Genomic DNA, 15,309 nt, shown 5'->3' on the forward strand with positions numbered 1-15,309 from the left:
TGAGTATATTATCAAATAAATAGGTTGGACTAAAACCTGGTGTTGTCAGACTTTTCACGGGGATTGTGCCAGAGGACTGGAGAGTGGCGAATACTGTTCCTCTCTTCAAGAAAGGAAATAGGAATGACCCTGGTAATTATAGGCCAGTTAGACTTACTTCGGTGGTCAGTAAGTTAATGGAAAGGATCCTGAAGGATAGGATTTATGACCATTTTGAAAAATGCAGCTTAATCCGGGATAGTCAGCACGGTTTTATGAGGGGTAAGTCCTGCCTCACAAATTTGATTGAATTCTTTGAGGAGGTAACTAAGTGTGTAGATGAAGGTAGAGCAGATGATGTCGTATACATGGATTTTGGTAAGGCGTTTGATAAGATTCCCCATAGTAGGCTCACGAAGAAAGTAAGGAGGTATGGGATAGAAGGAAATTTGGCCAAATGGATAACTAACTGGCTCTCTCATAGAAGGCGGTGGAGGGAAAATTTTCAGACAGGAGGCCAGTTACCGGTGGTGTACCACAGGGATCAGTGCTGGGTCCTCTGCTATTTGTGATTTTTATGAATGACTTAGAAGAGGGGCTAAAGGGTGGGTTAGTAAATCTGCTGACGACATCAAGATTGGCGGAGTAGTGGATGAGGTGGAGGGCTGTTGTAGGCTGCAAAGCAACATTGATAGGATGCAGAGCTGGGCTGAAAAGTGGCAGATGGCGTTTAACCCTGATAAGTGCGAGGTGATTCATTTTATAGGACAAATTTGAATGCGGATTACAGAGTCAACGGCAGGGTTCTGAGGAATGTGGAGGAGCAGAGAGACCTTGGGGTTCATATCCACAGGTCTCTGAAGGTTGCCACTCAAGTGGATAGAGTCGTGAAGAAGGCTTATAGTATGTTAGTGTTTATTAACAGGCAGTTTGAGTTTAAAAGTTGTGGGGTATGCTGCAACTATACAGGACCTTGGTGAGGCCACATTTGGAATACTGTGTGCAGTTCTGGTCACCTCACTATAAAGAAGGATGTGGAAGCGTTGGAGAGAGTGCAGAGGAGATTTACCAGGATGCTGCCTGGTTTGGAGGGTAGATCTTATGAGGAAAGGTTGAGGGAGCTGGGGCTTTTTTCTTTAGAGCAAAAGAGGATGAGAAGCAACTTAATAGAGGTTCACAAGATGATGAGGGGATAGATAGAGTGGACGTGCAGAGACTATTTCCTTGGGTGGATGTAGCTGTTACTATGGAGCATAACTATAAAGTTCATGGTGGGAGATATAGGAGGGATGTCTGAGGTAGGTTCTTTACTCAGAGAGTGGTTAGGGTGTGGAATGCACTGCCTGCTGAGATAGTGGAGACAAACACTTTAGGAACTTTCACGCTGTTATTGGATAGGCACATGGAGCACACCAGAATGATAGGGAGTGGGATAGCTTGATCTTGGGTTTGGACATAGCTCGGCACAACATCAAGAGCCGAAGGGCCTGTACTGTGCTGTACAGTTCTATTTCTGTTTCTATGTTAAGGAATAAGTCAAATTTAGTTCACTATATTCAGTGTTTACAATGCTGTTTCCTCTATACTGGGGAGATCACTTTACTGACCCCTTCCGCTCAGTCCACAACCATGACCCTGACCTTCCTGACACTTGTCATTTCAATTCACCAACTTGCACTCGCGTTCAGACTTTTGCACTTGGCCTGCTGCAATGTTACAGTGAAGCCCAATTCAAGCTTGAGGAACAGCACCTCATCTTCTGGTTAGGTACTTTACAGCCTTCTGGACTCAAACTTGAATTCAACAACTCCACATTGTGAACTCTGTCCTCTATTTTGTACTTTTTCCCCAAGTGCCAGTCCATCTGGTTTTCAGATTTTGCTTTCATCTATATTTTGTTGACCTACATTCTGCAAGTAGTACCTACTCAGGGCCAATGCATTGTTCCTTTACTACCATTATTACCACTTACTTTGCCCTTCGTTCCATGACATCTTTGTCATGTATCTTTGTCACCTATTCTTGACTTTCCCTTTGCCCCACTTGATGCTCCCCACTTTTCCAAAAGCATAAAACCCATTATATCTCTAACTCTCTTCAGAAGAGTCATGTTGAACTCAAAACATTAATGCCATTTCTCTCTCCACAGATGCTGCCAGACCTGCTGTATTTTTCCAGAATTTTCTGCTTTTATTTCAGATCTCCAGCATCCACAGTATTCTACTTTTATATTAGTTTGAATCTTTGGAATTCTCTACCTCAAGAGGAAGTGAATGATCCATCACTGAAAATATTTAATGTTCGGACAACAGGTTTTTAATCTCTCAGGGAATTAAAGACAATGGAAGTACAGGGGAGGGGATTAGTCACAACCATGTTGAATAGTGGGTCAGGATCAATTAACCATTTGATCTACTCTTGCTCCTATTTCTCAAGTTTCTCTGGTCTCTCAGGGAATCAAGAGACATGCTGAGTAGGCAGTAAAGCGGAGTTGGGGTAAATCAACCATTATTGTTTGAACAGTGGAGCATGCTGAAGGGGCCAAGTGGTTTACCACCATTCCCATTTCTTAAGTTCTTATGTTCTTACAATATCCTATACATATCTCCATCATTGCCAAACAGAAAATCTTGCACTGCACAATAAATTTAAGGTGAAGGATTCATGTTTCGTTTGTTAAAATACATATTTAGTTGACAAGATGTTTAGATGTACACCATTACCTTTAGAATTTACATTGCCTTTAAAGCCACACAAAATCCAACCACTTTCACAGCAGACTTTAAAACAGTTTGAGGCAATAACTGTTTCTTGAGTTGTGACAGGCAAGTATAAACTGTCAGGACAATTCTTCTACTCCTGTAGAATGACTGACTTAAAAACAAAACTGTGTCTGCCATCATTGTAGACAGATGGACCAAAACACATCACTATTTAATGAAAAAAAAACATTAAATTATCAAAGCCATAATAAAAAACTGACAATGACTCTAAGTTTGATAACAGGTTGATAGCACATACATTTAATTGATGACAGCTGTGACAGTATTCAAGCTTTCTAATTTCAGTAAATATAATCTTAATTAACTACATGCTGTTTAACAACATCAACAGGAAAACTTTGTTTTCTCTTTAAGAGTAAAGTAAATGCAGCAAATCAGCTCCAGAGTAACATTACGTATTGCACAACACCATGGCTGTAATTAACTCACTCCCTATAATTGCAGCTTTGAATTGGTGATTCAAGTTCATCTCTGGCAGAGAGCTTTGTCAGGCCTTTCAATCTAACGGGGAGGTTACCAGTTAGAGATATTTTGACCAGGTAGTGACGGAGGAAAATCTGACTCAGATCCATCTCATTACATTGGTGTCAGGTATGATTTGGCAGGCTTTTAAAATTAAAACATAGTGATCTCACACAAAAGAAGACTTTGTTTAATTAAAAAAAAAAATAGATTTCAAGCTTAATTTTTCATTACTTCAGGCAGTAGTGAATCAGGCTCCCTCTGCTGATCTGGCATAGGTGGAGAGAAACTCGCTTGACAGGCCAACCTCTTAAGGTTACTCAAATTGTAAACAAGATAGGAAGTGGTGTTCTATAGGGATTGGTGTTGGGAGTACTGTTGTTAGTATTCGCATAAATGATTTGACTTGGGAATCAGAATCTCAATTTCAAAAATTTGCCAACAATACCAAATTTTTCACACAATATAAAACAAAGACAGGTTGCTACAAAATATAGAATGGATACATAGGGCAGCATCTTACCATGCTTTTTTAAAGTGTCAGTTCCAGTGAGAAAATCAGAGAAGATCCCACTGCTGGTGCTGGGAAATCTCACCAAACATTAAGCCTTTTAAACAAAAATTTTTCTTCCACATGATTCATGCCACCTTCGTGGTCATTTGCCTCTGATTTGCAGGAAAATTTAATCACTGCAATCAATGGGATGTTCTTTTTAAATGCCTCCCCAGCAATTGTTTTAGATCCACTTGACAAGATGGCTGCCAGGAAGCCTGCACCAAGATTCTCCAAGGGACCCCGGACCAAACTCCTGGATGGTGTGGAGCAGAAGCAGGGTGTACAATACCCACATTCTCGCTGATATCCATCCACCAAGGGCACCAGCCCCACTGAGAGGCAATGGTTGGCATAGAGAGTGCCAGCCTACTGCAGAAGAGGACAGCGTACTTTCTTTCTTCGCGCAGTCAGCTTTGAATTGGTGATTCAAGTTCATCTCTGGCAGAGAGCTTTGTCAGGCCTTTCAATCTAACGGGGAGGTTACCAGTTAGAGATATTTTGACCAGGTAGTGACGGAGGAAAATCTGACTCAGATCCATCTCATTACATTGGTGTCAGGTATGATTTGGCAGGTTTTTAAAATTAAAACATAGTGATCTCACACAAAAGAAGAGTTTGTTTAATTTTAAAAAAAAATAGGTTTCAAGCTTAATTTTTCATTACTTCGGGCATCTCCTCATGATTCACATTGAACCCTTTCATATAATAAAGGGAGTAGGGGGCATAAGAAAGGTTGGAAGCGTTCCTTCAAATAGGGTACAGATAAAGGCTGGTATGAAGACACTTCACCTGAATGCACAAAGCATTCGGAACAAAGTGAATGAGCTGATGGCGCAGATCAGCACAAATGGATATGATCTGGTGGCCATTACGGAAACGTGGTTGCAGGGTGACAGGGACTGAGAGCTGAATGTCCAGGGGTATCAAGTGTTTAGGAAGGATAGAAGGGAGGAAAAAGGTGGGGGGGGGGGGGGGGGGGGGTAGCTCTGCTGATTAAGGATAATATCAGGGCGGCAGTAAGGGAAGATATAGGCTCCAAAGACCAGAACGTGGAATCGTTGTGGGTGGAGATAAGGAATAGTAAGGGGAGGAAGACGCTGGTGGGTGTGGTCTATAGGCCCCCAAATAATAACTTGGAGGTGGGGCGGGCTATAAACAAGCAAATAAATGATGCGTGCAGAAATGGAACGGCGATAATTATGGGGGATTTCAATTTGATTGGTTGACCCAAGTCAGACAGGGTGGGCTTGAGGAAGAGTTCTTGAAATGCTGTAGGGATAGTTTCCTTGAACAGTGTGTGACACAACCGACAAGGGAGCGAGCTATCTTAGATCTGGTGTTGTGTAACGAGGCAGGAAGAATTAGGGATTTTGTTGTGAGGGATCCTCTTAGGACAAGCAATCATTGTATGGTTGAGTTTTTGATGCAGATGGAGGATGAGAAAGTAGGGTCCAGAACCTGTGTCCTCTGTTTGAACAGAGGGGAGTATGATAGGATGAGAGAGAAATTGGCAAATGTAGATTGGGGGCGCAGATTGGTCGGTAGGATGGCTGAGGAACAGTGGAGGATCTTTAAGGAGATCTTTTTCGGTGCTCAGCAGAAATACATTCCAATGGTAAAGAAGGAATGTAGGAGAAGGGATAATCAGCCGTGGTTGTCGAAGGAAATAAAGGACAGCGTTAAATTGAAAGCTGATGTGTTTAGAGTGGCTAAAAGTAGTGGGCGAGTAGAAGATTGGGAGAGGTTTAAAAATCAACAAAGAATGACTAAGAAGTTGATAAAGAAAGGAAGGATAGACTATGAAGCTAAACTAGCATTAAATATAAAAAAGGACAGTAAGAGTTTTTACAAATATATAAAGAGGAGGAGGCTGGCTAGAGTGAATGTTGGTCCCTTAGAGGATGTGAGGGGGGATTTAGTGGTGGGAGATGAGGAAATGGCTGAAGCCTTGAATAAGTTTTTTGCCTTGGTCTTCACAGAGGAGGACGCGAATAGTTTGCCGGATATTAAAGATAGAAGGATGGTAGGAGTTGAGGGCCTGAATGCGATCACTATCACTAGAGAGGTAGTGCTTGATCGACTAGCAGGACTGATGGTGCACAAGTCCCCAGGACAGGATGGAATGCATCCCAGGGTTCTGAAGGAAATGGCAGAGGTGATAGTAGATGCCTTAGTGATTATTTACCAAACTTCGTTGGACTCCGGGGAAGTGCTGGAAGATTGGAAAACGGCTAATGTTACGCTGCTGTTTAAAAAAGGTAGCAGGCAAAAGGCAGGGAATTATAGGCCGGTTAGTTTAACGTCTGTTGTTGGAAAATGCTTGAATCCGTCAAAGAAGAAATAGCGAGGCACCTGGAAAGGAATGGTTTGATAGAGCAGATGCAGCACGGATTCGTTAAGGGGAAGTCATGTTTGACGAATTTATTGGATTTCTATGAGGATGTGACTAGTGCGGTAGACAGAGGGGAACCGGTGGATGTGGTGTTTCTCAATTTTCAGAAGGCGTTTGATAAGGTGCTGCACAAAAGGTTGCTTCAGAAGGTTAGGGGGCATGGAGTTGGGGGTAAAGTGTTAGCATGGATAGAGGATTGGTTGTCTAATAGGAGGCAGAGAGTTGGTATCAATGGGTGCTATTCTGATTGGTGACTGTGGAGTGCCGCAGGGGGATCGGTGCTGGGGCTTCAGCTATTTACCATTTATATAGATGATCTAGAGGAGGGGGCTGAGCGTAGGGTGACGAAATTTGCTGATGACACAAAGATGAGTGGAAAAGCAAATTGCACGGAGGGTGTGGAAAGTCTGCAGAGGGATCTGGATAGGCTGAGCGACTGGGCGAGGACCTGGCAGATGGAGTACAATGTTAGCAAGCGTGAGGTTATCCACTTTGGCAGGAATAATAGTTGGAGGGATTACTATTTAAAGGGCGAAAAGCTGCAGCATGCTATGGTGCAGAGGGACCTGGGGGTCCTTGTGCATGAGTCGCAAAAACCCAGTCTGCAGGTGCAGCAGGTGATCAAGAAGGCAAATGGGATGCTGGCCTTTATAGCAAGGGGGATAGAATATAAAAGCTGCAATTGTACAGGGCACTGGTGAGGCCGCAGCTGGAGTACTGTGTGCAGTTTTGGTCGCCGCACTTGCGCAAGGATATTTTGGCCTTGGAGGGAGTGCAGAGGAGGTTCACTAGGCTGATACCAGAGATGAGGGGGTTGGACTATGAAGAGAGACTAAATAGACTGGGTCTGTACTCGTTGGGGTTTAGAAGGACGAAGGGGGATCTTACAGAGACGTATAAGATAATGAAAGGGATGGATAGGGTAGAGGTAGAGAGATTCTTCCCGCTCAGGAAGGACAGCAGGACTAGAGGGCACAGCCTCAAGGTAAGGCGGGGGGGGGGGTGCAGTTTAGAATGGAGTTGAGGAGGAACTTCTTCGCTCAAAGGGTGGTGAATCTCTGGAATTCTCTGCCCTTTGAAGTGGTGGAGGCTACCTCAGTAAATATATTTAAGACACGGGTAGATAGGTTTTTGACAGACAAGGGAATTAAGGGTTATGGGGAAAAAGCAGGAAAGTGAAACTGAGCCACTTCAGATCAGCCATGATCTTATTGAATGGCGGGGCAGGCTCGAAGGGCTAGATGGCCTACTCCTGCTCCTATTTCTTATGTTATGTTCTTACCCTTCACGCTTCCATGATGATCTTCATTCAGCCACCTCATGCACTCCTAACACCTTTTAGTGACCTGACACTTCAGAAAAAATGGTGAGAATCCACCCATTAGTTTTCAATAACAACAAAACCCAGGAGCAACATTGTTGTTTGTTGCTGAACAGCTGGCTATCTTGGTGCAGCAGGGGAGCTCTCTTTGAGTTGATAGCTTTCATCTGTATTAAATGGTGGCTATGTGGAAGAAGCTTGTTGAGGTTTGCAAATAACTTGACCCCTTACATCTGGCTGAAAACGGTGAAAATAATTGCTGGTATAGGGTAAGATGATGATTAATGTGCTACTTCCTTTTTACCACACATTTCGAATGCAGCCCATCAAGTAATGCATAAGTCTGGAACTACAATAACCACTGAGAGGTGCCATTCCAAACTATGTACAAACCATTAACCATTTGTATGCGCTCTTTCACTGTGTTATGATTGGGCTTTTTTTGCATGTGAAGATGGCTGGCATGCAGCAGTAAACCAATGCCCGGAATTCTAGCCTAAGGCATACCTCTACCATTTGGGATTTTTCAATGGGACCAGCACCTGTGAATGCAGAGATTAGACTTGGTCACCTGAGCCATGCCCAGCATATTCTTTTCCTTCCAAAAAGGATGTGGGGTAGACTGAAATAGTAAGTTACTGAAAAGTCTGGTTCCTGCTTGCAAATGGACTGAAGGTATTCTGCCAAGCACCCACCTAGTCCATGTTTAGTCTCTTCCTGTCACTTGACATGTCAACACACTACCCTGCTCTTCTGTCCCTATGACTGTCCTTGGCCTTATAGCACCATTCCTAGCCTTTATCACCACAACTTACATTTCCTTTGTCATTTTGTCTATGCCAACCCTAAAAATTACAGCCTCCCCACTCCTACCTCCTCTCCCCATCTTACAGTATAAATCTCATTCTATTTCCCTTGTCTTCAACTCTTATGAAGGTTCACCCTGACTCAAAATATTGGCTCTATTCTCTGTCCACAGATGCTGTCTGACCTGAGATTTTCCAGCGTTTTCTGCTTATGTTAGTGACAAAGTGTTATGTAGCTAAAGAAACTATAGAAACAAGGTAGAAAATGCAGGGAACAAAAGAAAAGCTAAACTTTTTTAAAGAGGTATGCCAACTGCAGACTAATTAATACATGATGGTACAATAAACATTGTTATAATTTATTGTGGGTTATGTTGTTGTCACTTTCTTCTATCCCATTGCCCTTGACATAAAGAGCATAGACTTCAGCAATTCTTTGCAGGATTTTCAGTATTTGACAAGAAGGGCAAGTTTTTTTAAAGTAGCAAGATGCTACAAATCATGATGCGCAATTCTAACAGTTTCCTTGCTTATCTTTCATATGGGAAAACAGAGCAATGTAAGACATAAGCACCTTGGGAAAGAAGGGAAAAAGGAGTTGCATTGCTAATGCACTTTTCATTACCTTGCCAATTCCAAAGCTCTTCACAACCAACCTTTAAAGTAGAATTACTGCTACATTAATGACAGTGAATTTGTGTGTAGCATATCTCACAAACAATGAGATAATGACCTGATTATCTGTTTCACTGATGTTGGTTGAGGGATAAATATTGGACAGAACATCATTTGGCCGAGTGTGCTTGTTCTGGCTCAGCCATGTTCCATCCAACATTCCGCTTTTTGTCCATGGCCCTGAGAGTTCCTTATTCAACTTCACCCTTTATTTGTGGAAGCAGCTTCCACTACCTTTTCAGAAACAGCATTCCAGATTCCATCAATTAACTGAGTGAATTATCTTCCCTCTAGAATTATTGTTTTTATTTTTATGATCTCTGGTTATCGACAAACCTGTCAGCTAAATGGCTTCCTTCTCAACTGTAATTTCCTCTGATTCTAATTCCAATGCTCTTTTTTGAAGAGTGCCATGGAATTTAGAGTAGCTAAGAGTAGTGGGCGAGAAGAACATTGGGAGAGGTTTAAATGTCAACAAAGATTGACAAAGAAGTTGATAAAGAAGGGTAGGAGAAACTATGAAGCTGGGCTAGCACTTAATATAAAAAAGGATAGCAAGAGTTTTTATAAATATATAAAAAGGAAGAGGCTGGCTAGGGTGAATGTTGGTCCTTTAGAGGATGAGAAAGGGGACCTAGTGGTAGGGGATGAGGATATGGCTAAGGTATTGAATAACTTTTTTGTTTCTGTCTTCACGGAGGAGGACGTGAATAATTTGCCGGGTGTTAGCGATGGAAAGGTGGTAGGACTGGAGGGTCTTAATGACATTACTGTTACTAGAGAGGCGGTGCTCGACAGACTGGAGGGGCTGATTGTGGACAAGTCCCCAGGACCGGATGGAATGCATCCGAGGGTTCTGAAAGAAATGGCGGAGGTGATAGTGGATGCCTTGGTGGTTATTTTCCAGACGTCGCTGGATTCCGGGGAAGTGCCGGATGATTGGAAAACGGCTAATGTTATGCCGTTGTTTAAGAAGGGTGCCAGGCAAAAGGCGGGGAATTATAGGCCGGTTAGTTTAACGTCTGTGGTAGGTAAAATGTTAGAATCTGTCATTAAGGAGGAAATTGCGAGGCATCTTGAAGGGAATTGCTTGATAGAGCAGACGCAGTTTTGGGCGCCGCACCTGCGCAAAGATATTTTGGCCTTGGAGGGAGTGCAGAGGAGGTTTACTAGGCTGATACCGGAGTTGAGGGGGTTGAACTATGAGGAGAGGCTGAATAAACTGGGCTTGTACTCGTTAGAGTTTAGAAGAATGAGGGGAGATCTCATTGAGACGTATAAGATGATGAATGGGATGGATAGGATAGAGGTGGAGAGACTCTTCCCGCTCAAAAGACAGTAGGACTAGGGGGCACAGCCTCAAGATAAAAGGGGGGCGGTTTAGAACGGAGTTGAGGAGGAACTTCTTCACTCAAAGGGTGGTGAATCTCTGGAATTCTCTGCCCGTTGAAGTGGTGGAGGCTGCCTCGCTAAATATTTTTAAGACGCGGGTTGATGGGTTTTTGATAAGAGAGGGGGTTAAGGGTTATGGGGAGAAAGCGGGAAAGTGGAACTGAGCAGCGACAGATCAGCCATGATCTTATTGAATGGCGGGGCAGGCTCGAAGGGCTAGATGGCCTACTCCTGCTCCTATTTCTTATGTTCTTAATCTATTGGTCACATCTGAGAGAGTAGATGGGACCTTGGTTTTTAATTTCTTATCCGAAAAACAGAATCTTTAACAATGCAGCGCTCCCTCCACATTGCATCACATTGCACCAGAGTGGCAGTGTAGATCATATGCTCATGTCTCTTGGCCTTCTGACTCAGATGCAGGAATGCTGTTACTGAGTCAAAGATGACAGTTGTCAGAGAAGAAGCAGAGTTTGGAATGAGGTAATTGGAATAACTGAGGCAGACTGCATGAAACACTACCTATCTCAATGATACTACAAAAATAAACCAACTATAACATTACATTTATCCCCAACAATAAATGCACCCCTATTAGACTGGAGTGCCACACAAAATATGCAACAAGATGGTGTGGTGTTACTCCATGAAATGTGCGATAAATAATATCTGATGAGAATTCTACTTAGTATTTATTTGAACTGAATTTAACATGCTTTATTTGGCACACATTAACACATACTCCACTTCCTCATCCTGTTATTTACACTAATTAAGAAACAATCAGTAGATATCTGTCCAGCCAAAGCAGCCAAGTGAGATTGGCAGAGCTACTTACAGATGCAGAAATGCTTAGTTGTTGTGAATGGAGTAGGTGCAAACATGACTTTGATATCATGCCTAAGGGGACAGTACTAACATAGTTAGATTCCAGAACATCATGATGAATGTGGAGTACAGGAGATATGCAGATTTTATAGGCAGTTGGACAAGATCAAGTAAATTCATTGGTAGCTAATTCCAAAACTTGAAAAACAAAACCAAGGTAAAAGAAAACCAACACAAAACTGTTTTCAATGTGAGATGTGCAGTGCAATGCAAGTGAATGCCCAAAGACATCAGCCTGAGGCTCAATTTCATTTGGTCCTATAGTGCTGTCTGCATGTAAGATTGAGCTGTGAATGCCAATCAAGAATCCTGAGTCAGCTAGCCAGGTATGTGCTTCAGTGGCTAACCTCGTTCATTTTTAACCCTGAGGAGAGCTTCTGATATTCACTCCACTCTGAAGTATGGCTATACTCACCTCCATAACTGCCCATTTCAGTTTGTCTGCTGCTGAAACCCTTATCTATACTTTTTTTTAAACCTCCTTAAGGCTCCACATACATTAGCTCATTCAAAACTCTGCTACTCATATTCTAACCTACACCACTCATTCCTGTACTCATGGGAATATAAGAAATAGGAGCAGGAGACGATCACATATTGCCCATATATTGCATATCAAGGTTGTTCCGCCATTCATTTCGATTTTGGATGGTGTTCTAATTTAATTCCAGTCTTCTGCACGCTTATTATCCTTGATTCCGAGAGGCCAACAATTTGTAAATATATTCAATAATACAAAGTCCAAGAACTCTGGAGAAGAAAATTACAAAGATTGAATAATCAAGAAATGAGTCAAGAAATTTCTCACTTCAGTCCCAAATGACAATTTCTTTAGACCGTGCCCACGTGTGCTAGATTCCTAAGACAGGGGAAAAACCTCAAATTTAGCCTGTCAGTTCTCTTCAGAACCTTAAACCAAAAAAGGGACTTTGGTTATCTGGACTCAAAACATCAACTCTTTTCTCTCCTTACAGATGCTGCCAGACCTGCTGAGATTTTCCGGTGTTTGCTCTTTTGGTTTCAGATTCCAGCATCTGCAGTATTTTGCTTTTACACCTTCAGAATCTTGTACATTTCAATGTGATCACCTCTCATTCTTCTGAATTCCAGAGAGGACAGGCTGAGTGTTCTCGGTCTCTCCTCATGGAACAACCTTCACATTCCAGGAACTAATTTAAAGAAACTTTGTTGTACTGCTTCCAGTGTGAGTTTGCTTCCAGGTGACCAATGCCTGAAATTTTCTTTGCATCTTCATGTTGAAGTCTCTCCATGGCCTCTCCCACTCCCTATCTCTGTAAGCCCCTTCAGGCCTACAATCCTCTAAGAATTCTCCATTCTTCCAAGTCTACTGTTGTGCAATCCCCACTTTCTTCACCCACCACTGGCAGTCTTGCATTAGTCACCTAGAATTTAATGCATATGCGCATGATTGACGGGCAGAACTGGGAGCAGCCGCAAATCCCGGTTTCTACCCAGAAGTAATTAAACATTGTGATTTTAGGCTGGTTGCCACTTCACTGGTGAGCAGGGAGCAGAGGACTCATTTCAGAATGGCGGATGATGTGTTGTTGTCTTGGTGCACTTCTCTCATGGAGTCCCAGACAAATTCCATCTGTTTGCCAGTCTTCACTCCATCCCAGGAGCCTGAGTGAGGGTTGCCTGGCAATGACATCAGTGAATCATCCCTGGTAAGGCCTGCTCAGGCTCCGCCAAGCAGAGGACGATTGCCAAGATCATTTATGCCAACAGGACAATGAGAGCAGCAAACTGCTTCCAATGCCACTGTCAGTGAGGGGGAGGCATCTAGATGTGGCACCCAAAAAACACAAACTTAAGCCACATTTGGCATAAGCAGAGGTTCTCACTGGATGATCTGTTTAGTCTTGAGATTCTGTGTTAATTTTCAGTGTGCATTAACATTTTGTTTGCTTTATTCTTCATTTGTCACCTGTAATATAATTCACTCAAGCCAGATGTGTTGTGTGTGCTGCATTGGAGTCAGACTTATCACTGCCTGATCAGAGATGTCCAGGGTTTTAAACTTTAGTTGGTAGGTTGACCTCATGGAATAAGGAGTGCTGAGTGTGGGAGGATGGTATTTCCCACTGGCAGAGTGGGATGGTAGGACATGCCAGTCTATAGGAATAACTGCAAAATCAGCGCTTTCCTGGTGTCCCTGCCCCCTTGGAGGATCTGCATTATATCCTCACCATCCTCTCCCTCTGGCTGCCCTGTATCAGCATGGGGAGCCTCATCTGTGTCCATGTCTGCACCTGGAGCATCTTCATTATCCTCAATCTCATGAAGAAGCTCTCCTCTGGAGAAAGCCAGATTGTGGGGTGTGTAGTAGGCCACCACAATGAATGACCCTTCTTGGACAGACATTGTGGGACGCACCCTTATCTTCAGCAGGCTGATGATTTTTTTCTACTGCCATTCTCATGGATACATGGCATTGATTGTACCTTTTCTCTGCATCTGTCCTTGGTCACCAGAAAGGCATCCTTTTCTGAGGAAGGATGTTCTTTCTCTCGAGGGAGCGCAGCTAAGGTTTACCAGGCTGATTCTGGGACTGATGTATGAGAACAGATTGACTAGGTTAGGATTGTTTTTGCTGGAGTTCAGATGAATGAGGGGAGGATCTCATGGAGACATAAAATTCTAATAGGTCTAAACAGGACAGATGCAGATAGGATTTCCCAATGGGGTCCAAAACCAGGGATCATAATCTGAGGACTCAGGGTGGACCGTTGCCAAGACGCTGAATGCATTCAAGAGGTGGCTGGGTAAAGCACTTGGGGAAAATGGGATCAAAGGTTATGGGGAAAAAGCAGAATTAGGCTATTGAGTTAGATGATCAGCCATGATCATAATGAATGGCGGAGCAGGCTTGAAAGGCCAAATGGCCTCCTCCCGCTCCTATCTTCTATGTCTATGTCTTTCAGCCACCTTTTCAGTGGGTGACACCTATCTCCCATCAACCACTCATGAGCTGGAGTGACAAAGAGCTTGGGCACTTGCGAGTAATCAAGAATTTACGCATCATAGGCTCTGTGCCACCTGCAGAATATCAGTCCTGTGCTCACACACAATCTGAACTTTCATCGAGTGAACACCCTTCTTTTGACAAAGGCACCTGGCTGGCCAGTTGTTGATGGCCACATGGGCACAATCAATGGCTCCCTTGATGTGGGGGGAACTCTGCAATGGCAGCGAAACCTCTTGCCCCCTCAGCCTGGCTGACCTGGTCTATCCTGAGGTGGATTAATCTGCTCACATATCTAAATAGTGCATCCGTGATCAATGTGACACATCTGTGTGCAACGGACTGTGAGACTCCAGAGATCTCACACAGTGCCCTGGAAGGTTCAGGCACAGAAATTTACTGCCACTGTAATCTTGAGAGCCACAGGCACTGGGTGCCCTCTCCACACAACTGGAGGCTAACCCACACCCAATCATGTGACTGACGCTCATCACTGCTTCCCTGGAGAATTGGAGCCTCCTGCGGCACTGGAGCTCGGTCAGGTCGAGGTAGTTTGACCACTGCCTGTACACCATGACAGCTGGTAGTGGCATTTTCTCCGGCGTCAGTCTCCTTGCCCTCTCAGATGACCCTGACCATCCTGTGTGTGGACCTCTGAGACCATCTAACCTCCTCAAACTTTGTACCCTCTTCCTCCTCAAGGTGCACCCTGCCAAATATACAATAATAGGCCAGCTAATGAGGTTCACTCATGCACAATGAGTAGCACAATGTTTGAAACCTCTAATCCCAGCCAACAGAAATCTCATCATACCTCCACACTCTGATGAACCAACATATAAATCACTATCAGCTCTCCAGAACACCACCTCACCTCAACCCTAAAAAAATGCCTAACTCCTGAGCCTTTGTTGCCAGCAGGGAGAGGCCTTTTATCCTGTGCCTGCATAAAAAAGCCTCAGTTCTAGTTGGGCCATCTTTCGATTTTGCCCGTGCAATAAGCAAAATTGCATGGGCAATGCAAAATTCTGGTCAATTGGGAATTTAATCCCTCAATCAGCTCCTTAAT

The 15,309-nt window shown here is 43.5% G+C and overlaps 1 protein-coding gene across 4 annotated transcripts in view; it reads right to left on the reverse strand.

The window, feature by feature from the left end:
* invs (inversin) overlaps positions 1-15,309 on the reverse strand; it is a 292,265-nt gene that overhangs the window by 89,375 nt on the left and 187,581 nt on the right. The window lies entirely within an intron of this gene.

Source organism: Carcharhinus amblyrhynchos, chromosome 2, assembly GCF_965287045.1.
Source record: "Carcharhinus amblyrhynchos chromosome 2, sCarAmb.v2.hapA, whole genome shotgun sequence".
In the NCBI taxonomy this organism is placed as follows: Eukaryota; Metazoa; Chordata; class Chondrichthyes; order Carcharhiniformes; family Carcharhinidae; genus Carcharhinus; species Carcharhinus amblyrhynchos.